The sequence below is a fragment of the Triticum aestivum genome, chromosome 6B (assembly GCF_018294505.1).
Source record: "Triticum aestivum cultivar Chinese Spring chromosome 6B, IWGSC CS RefSeq v2.1, whole genome shotgun sequence".
Taxonomy (NCBI): Eukaryota; Viridiplantae; Streptophyta; class Magnoliopsida; order Poales; family Poaceae; genus Triticum; species Triticum aestivum.
This window is the reverse complement of record NC_057810.1, coordinates 2,867,289-2,875,663: the sequence shown is the minus strand read 5'-3', so window position 1 is coordinate 2,875,663 and position 8,375 is coordinate 2,867,289.

Below are 8,375 nucleotides of genomic sequence, written 5' to 3'. Positions count from 1 at the left end.
ACATCACCAGGGTCATCTCGACTGATCTTATACCGTAATGCATCGCATACCGGGCATGCGTTCAGATCCTTGTACGCCCTGCGGTAAAGGATGCAGTCATTAGGGCATGCATGTATCTTCTGCACCTCCAATCCTAGAGGGCATACGACCTTCTTTGTTGCGTATGTACTGTCGGGAAATTCGTTATCCTTTGGAAGCTTCTTCTTCAATATTTTCAGTAGCTTCTCAAGTCCTTTGTCTGGCACAACATTCTCTGTCTTCCACTGCAGCAATTCCAGTACGGTACCGAGCTTTGTGTTGCCATCTTCGCAATTGGGGTACAACCCTTTTTTGTGATCCTCTAACATGCGATCGAACTTCAGCTTCTCCTTTTAACTTTCGCATTGCGTCCTTGCATCGACAATGACCCGGCGGAGATCATCATCATCGGGCACATCGTCTGGTTCCTCTTGATCTTCAGCAGCTTCGCCCGTTGCAGCATCATAGTGCACATCGTCTGGTTCCTCTTGATGTTCAGTAGCATCACCCTATTCAGGGGGCACATAGTTGTCATCGTACTCTTCTTCTTCGCCGTCTTCCATCATAACCCCTATTTCTCCGTGCCTCGTCCAAACATTATAGTGTGGCATGAAACCCTTGTAAAGCAGGTGGGTGTGAAAGATTTTCCGGTCAGAGTAAGATTTCGTATTCCCACATACAGGGCATGTACAACACATAAAACCATTCTGCTTGTTTTCCTTAGCCACTTCGAGAAAATCATGCACGCCCTTAATATACTCGGAGGTGTGTCTGTTACCGTACGTCCATTGCCGGTTCATCTGCGTGCATTATATATAATTAAGTGTGTCAAAAATCATTACAGAACATTATGAATAGATAACTAAGTGACCAAATTAATAGAAGTCCATCATCACATTAAAACCAAAGTACATACATAGTTCTCATCTTCAAGCGAAAATCATTACAGAACAACATAAAGCTCTGCAGAGCATCTAAATTAATTAAACCATACATTGAAACTATGTAAAACATTTCAATGCAAAAACAAATGCGATCATAATCGCAACCAAGGTAACAACTGATCCAATGGCATAATGATACCAAGCCTCGGTATGAATGGCATATTTTCTAATCTTTCTAATCTTCAAGCGCATTGCATCCATCTTGATCTTGTGAACATCGACGACATCCGCAACATGCAACTCCAATATCATCCTCTCCTCCTCAATTTTTCTTATTTTTTCCTTCAAGAAATTGTTTTCTTCTTCAACTAAATTTAACCTCTCGACAATAGGGTCGGTTGGAATTTCCGGTTCAACAACCTCCTAGATAAATAAAATCTATGTCACGTTGGTCGGCATAATTTTCATAAACAATAAATGAACCAATAGTTATGAAAAGATAATATATACCACATCCGATTCATAGACAGGACGAGGGCCGACGGGGGCGGATACCAAAACCATCGCACTATATAAGATGCAATAATAAAAGTAAGAAAATAATACAAGTATCTATCTAAACATACAAGTAAGAATATTTTTCCTTTCAGAAAGAAGATAAGAACAAGAGGCTCACCACGGTGGTGCCGGTGATGAGATCGGCGCGGGTGATCGACGGCGGTGAAGACGGGTACGGGGCGTGACGGACCGCTAAACCTAGACAAATATTAAGGAAAATGGAGCTTGGAGGTCCAGCTTGGAGAGGAGAAAGCTTAAATAGTGTGGCTCGGGCATTCCATCGAACACCTAGTGTGCATAGGAGGTGAGCTAGAGCACCACCAAGCCCTCTCCCCCTCGGTGGCCAGAAAAAACAGAGCAGTGTGCTCTGCTCTTAAGCAAGGGGGTATATATAGGCACCTCATTGGTCCCGGTTGGTGGCATGAACCAGGACTAAAGGGCAGCCTTTGGTCCCGGTTCAAGCCACCAACCGGCCCTTTAGTCCTCGTTCATGGCACCAACCGGGACCAATGATGGTGGGCCAGGAGCGAGGCCCATTGGTCCCGGTTCGTCCCACCAACCGGGACCAAAAGCTCCAGACGAACCGAGACCAATGGCCCACGTGGCCCGGCCGGTCCCCGGGGCTCACGAACCGGGTCCAATGCCACCATTGGTCCCGGTTCTAGATTGAACCGGGACTAATGGGCTGACCCGGCATGGACCAATGCCCCCTTTTCTACTAGTGCTACCCACGTGCCTTGTCTAATAATTAAGGCACATTGTGAGAGCCGCTCGATTGATCGATTCTTGTTCACGTATTCATGCATGCACTTGCATCCACTAGCTACTAGTTTGAACTTGCGTTTGCATCATCTTCGAAGCAACAGGTAGGCCGTAGGTATATGCAGAACTTGTCATGAACGTGTTTGTTTTTATTAAAAAAAAATTATAGGTGCTGCATTATTATTGATGCAAACTAGTGACTTTGTGTGGCATGGTACCATGACTGTGAAAGAGAGATTGTCCACTGAACTGTTGATTTCATTCAAACTGGATTTGTTAATATGGAGATTGAGTCGCACAATACCAAATTGGAGGAGAAGAGTAGCAGACACTAGTTGGACAAGTGGTCAACTAGTGGCACTTGGAGTTGGACAAGTTGTTGGATGTCTAATTTGGCGCGACAATTTTTTCCATGTTTTTACGCGACAAGTTGTGCTCAAACCATTAGTAGGCAATAATGCAGCCACCTGCCTACTTACATTTTTTGAGTCTGGGAAAACCTGTTGTTTTCAACGTTAGGTATGTTGTATGTTGTTTTCCACATCGCAATTAATTTTTGAGCAATCATGTCCTTTAAAAAAAATCTGCGATGCTTTGACAGATTATTTAGAATATAATACCAACAAGTTGCAGTTGGTCCTAGCCAATCCAATCAAGATAGGTTCATCTGTTCCAAGACTAGTCAATGGGAAATATTCTCTCCTGTGAGCACGTGGTTCCATCCAGTTCAAATCTCTTGACCAGAAATATAACTGAACAAATTCAATTGGAGTTATTTTAAATTGTACTACTATGTGGTAAATATTTGAATTGTGTTTTCTTAATTAGTTGTTGAAGATAGAAAATATTGGCCTTTTGGCCTCCTTGAGTGCACCTTCCTATCTAGACATGCCATTTTTAATTAATAGAAAGAGTGCTTTTACAGTGCATCCAGTCAATATGGACCGCCCGTCAGAGCGGATACGACGGTCCAGATCCAATGCAATACGTTGACGTCGCGTGTATTATAATAGAGCCCGAGGGCCATTATCGAGAGAAAAAAAATTTGGACAACTGCAGTTGCCATGGTTGCTCAACTGCACTTGCCATCTCAGGTTAAGTGCCAGATGCCATTTTTGAACAACTGCATCTGTTGCCATGGATGGTTTGGTCTACTACAATTGCCATGATTTGAAAATTTTAGGAGTTACCACGTATTAACACTAGACAGTTGCCATGTAGCAGTACGAAAAGACATGGCAAAATAGCATGTTTGCGTAAAGAGAGAGTTGTCATCTGCTTACAAGCACACTAGGGCAGTTGCCATGTACCCTGCAAAACACATGGCAACTGACAGCTTTGGGTGTGAGTGAGGAGACGGGCGTGTGGGCGACGGTGGTATGTTTAGGAGTTCCCACCTACTAACATTAGGCAGTCGCTATGTAGCACTACAAAAAGACATGGCAAAATAACATGTTCGGGTCAAGAGAGAGTTGCCACCTACTAACACTAGGCAGTTGCTATGTAGCACTACAAAAAGACATGGCAAAATAACATGTTCGGGTAAAGAGAGAGTTGCCACCTACTAACACTAGGCAGTTGCTATGTAGCACTACAAAAACACATGGCAAAATAACATGTTCGGGTAAAGAGAGAGTTTCCATCTGGTTACAAGCACACTAGGGCAGTTGTCATGTACCCCGCAAAACACATGGCAACTGACAGCTTTGGGTGTGGAAGAGGAGACAGGCGTGTGGGTGAACTGATAAACGCCCACACACAAGCCCCTCTGCGTGCGTGAAAATTGGCGTGTGGGCAAACTGCTAAACGCCAATACACCAGCCCCTCCGGATGATGAAATGGACGTGTGAGCGACCGGATGAATGCCCACACACCAGTCCAATCCTACATGGCATAAAAAATCTGACAAAACATGTCAAGATTCGTGCAAACAGAAAAGGATGTTAATCCATGCGCGTGGGCAAGGTGCAAACGCCCACACGTGTGGGCGTTAGTATTTCGAAACTCAAAACCTTTCCGTGGTTAGGATCAAGTGTATCCAATTTCAAGCCTATCCACGTGCCTTGTCTAATATAGGTTCATCTGTTCCCAGACTAGTCAATGGGAAGTATTCTCTCTGGTGAGCACGTGGTTCGATCCTGTTCAAATCTATTGACCAGAAATTTAACTGTACAATTTTAATTGGAGCTATTTTAATTTGTATGTGGTAATTATTTGAATCGTGTTTCCCTAATTAGTGGTCGAAGGTAGAAAACAAATTGACTATACATGACCAGGGATGATGTCACCACTGTGGACACAAGTAAGTTTTGGTTTTCCTTCTTTGGCAAGTAGTAATGTGCATATGATTAACTATCTGAAAGACACACCGGCCTGAGACCCGTGGTTGTGAAAGCAATATTGTCGCCTTAATGGTTGATTTCATTCAAACTGGATTTGTTAATATGGAGATTGAGTCACACGATACCAAACACGGATCAACATTGGTAGTGGCAGACACTTGTAGGACAAATGGTCAACTAGTGAATGGCACTTAGAGATTGAGTTTATTAGTTGGACCACTAGCAGTAGCGGTAGCAAGGCTCTTCACCCATAGATCAGTCAGAGTTGGACAAGTTGTTGGATGTTTAATTTTACGCAACAATTTTTTCCATGTTTTTACGCGACAAGTTGTGCTCAAACTATTAGTAGGCAATAATGCAGCCACCTGCCTACTTACATTTTGTTTAGTCTTGGAAAAACTGTTCTTTTCGACATGAGGTATGCTGTCTGAGGTGGCGGAGGCCTTTTATCCTAGAAAAGAAAAGCAAAGTGGCGATGAGAGTGACTCATGGCGGTGAGGTCATGTGATGGACGTCGATCAACTGGAGCAATTCCGAGTACACACCAGGAGGGATGTACTACAGTGTATACCAGGAGGGAGATAAATATTTGCGTAACTCCTCTATTTGGAGACACAACTATTATGCTCCGAAATCCACCTTTTGGGCTTCTGTTATTAAGACTCTGCCTTTCATACTGAAGGTTTGTAAATTTCAAATTCTAATGGGAACTCTTGCATTTCGACAAGTCCTTGGTGCAAGGATTGGGAGAATATTCATGATCATCTCCAAACTAATTTGGAGGGGCCCAATATTAATAGTCACCTTTGGAAGCCCTACAACAAAGTTTGGGATGAAGAAAAGTAGTGCCTACTTTGATGATTCCATTAAGAATAATATATTGAATAGTCCTGTTATCAATGCCAATCTAGAATATACCATGTGTAGCACTCACACTCCTAATGCAGATTGTACAACAAAAAGTGCATACAAAACTCTTGTGCAGGAAATTCAAGATTGCTCTTTGAGAAGAGAAGCTATTTTTTGGATCAAGGAGTTGCTATCCCGAACAAGGTTTGAAAAAGCAAAACCATGATCCCACGGTCATTTTTTTTTGCTTGGAAGCTAATTAGGCGGGTTGTAGCTACATGATTAAGATCTTCCAGGTACTCCAAACATATCTAGAAAGATTGTTGTAGGTCTGGTCAAGTAGAATAAGATTTGCACATTTTCTTTGAATGTAGTTTTTCTAGACCAATTTGATTCACCTTTGGTTCCAAATTCACATGCTAAATTCTAATCTATATCTTGCCAATGTCACTCAAAAGATCTTGACCACATATCACTTAGAACTAAAGGTAGACACTATTTTCACAATTCTATCAAATATATGGAAAGTACAAATGATCTTCTCTTCAATAAAAAATTAGAGTGCTACGGAGGTTATCCATGCCACAAAAGCAATGCTTAATGAAGGTTCAATTAGGAGAAAGAGGAAGGAAATAAGCCCCCTTCAGACGGGCGGCCCACTAGAGGGCGATGCCGGGGGAGCACCAATAATAGAGGCGGCCGATGACGCGCCTGCGCGACCATCCTCGTCGTCCCATGATGAACACACCGAGGGCTAGGCACGTTCTCACTACGGCGACACAGTGTTGGACGAGGGGGAGGTGCTGCTCGACTCCAACCACTCCGCCCGTAAAATCCACCGCGATCGATGGTCCTACCGCCTGCATCAGGCAAAATTAGAAGCCGCCTTGAAGGAAATCAATGAGGCGGCAAATGAAGTTTACAGGCTTGACGACAACGAGAATGAGGAGGTTGGTGGCTCTGTGACGGCCGCGGCATGGCACCACGACAACGATGCCGACATGTCTCCCGGGGCCATCGGCAGCGAGGTAGAGTATAGCATGGGAGGGCACCGACACTTGGATCCGAGGAAGGCCACCACTCTACCCCTCCCACATAAGCTAAGCTTGGCGGGCTCACAGGCTACACAGGCGGAGCTGGGGCTTTAGTTTATTGGGCTCATTGCCGGCCAGACATGGTGAGTATGGCACCAGCGGTCATTTAGAGTAGGTTAGAGTATGGTTTAGTTAAAAAAAGTCTGAATATAATTAATGTGCTCTAGTTTATATGAAAATCATTTGTTTTGCACGAAATATGTCCAAAATGAAAATTCTTTCTTTTGGTTTATATGAAAATCAGCAGGTTTGTATGAATTTCGTCCGGTGCGTTGAGATGAGATTTGAAATGTATGCGGATATCTTTAGATGGCCGGCTCCCGCATCCGTGTCTGTGGACTGGCCCCAACCAATTCACGGACAAATGACGTGTCTGTTTTGGCTTGGTGTTGGAGATGTCCTTACCCCTAAAAATAGTTCTTTTCTTTTCTTGTCTCAACAAAAGTTCTTTTCTTCTCGATCCGGTAAGCTAAGTTGTGTTTGCATTTTTCTTCATGCAGTTTAAAATTTGCATACCCGCAGGAAAAAGAAACTTTGTTGAATTTTTATATTTTATAATTGCTATTATCATTCCAGCTAAACGGAGTAGCTTCAGAACAGTCGTGTGCATATATTTTTTTTTCCGAAAAAGGCTCGCGCCCCGCTTTATAGATAAAGCCAATGCCAAAGCCACAACCACAAAGTTCACACAAACACAAGGTCCACACGCACCCAAAGTCCAAGCACAAGAAAGCAACAAGGGGTACTGCTGAGGGCACAGCTCAACAAGCCCAACACACACAACCAAAAAGGCACACGCGCCAGAAGTGAATCATCCACTAGTCGGGCTCCGGGGGTGGCGGCGGGAGCGGAGGTGCCAGGCGGAAGGCCAACGAACGGAGGTCGGTGAGGAGTCTGTCGATGGCGTCCCGGTCCGGGGGGCGGCTAAGCGGCCGCCAGAGCTGCAAGTAACCACACATTTTAAAGATGGAGTCAGTCGCACGTCGAAGGGGCACTTTCTGAATGACAAGCCTATTGCGAACCGTCCACAAGGTCCAGGCCAGCACCTCGACGCACAGCCATCTAATATGTCTGTAGCGAGGGGGGGAGGCCTGAATTTCGGCAAGCAAGTCAGGGAAGTTGGTATTGCACCACTGTCCGCCAACCGTTTCGCGGAAACAAGACCAAAGGAACTGTGCCGTGCAGCACGAGAAGAAGATGTGATTAGCATCCTCAACCGTGGCACACAAGGGGCACATTCCATCACCAGGACCATGGCGCTTGAGGACCTCCACGCCGGTCGGGAGGCGGCCGCGGATCCACTGCAACAGAAAGATCCGAATCTTAAGTGGGAGGCGAATGTCCCAGATAAGGCCGAAGGGCTCTGGAGCTGACGAGGGGGCAATGGCCGCGTAGAGGGATTTGGTGGAGAAGCGGCCGGAGGGATCTAGGCGCCAGGAGATGGCATCCGGAGCGTCTGCCCCGTCCATAGGCAGCAGGGCGATGTCCTGGAGGAGATCATCCCAGGCAGCCACCTCGGCAGGTCCAAAAGGGCGGCGGAACGCGAGGCGCCCTAAGTCAATAAGGGCCGCCTCGACAGAGACCCGAGGGTCAACTACAATATCGAAGAGGATGGGGAACCGGGCGGCTAGAGGGGAGTCCCCAAGCCATCTATCCAGCCCGAAAAAGGTCGAGGCGCCAGAGCCCACAGAGATGAAAGTGCCTATACGCAGAACCGGTAGCAGTTGGACGACAGCCTGCCAAAACTGGGAACCGCCCGAGCGTTGGCAGAACGCCAGGGGCTGTCCACGTAGGTATTTGTTCTGGATGATAGTTAGCCAGAGGCCTCCCTCGCCATTGGCAATGCGCCATAGCCAGCGGGTCAGGAG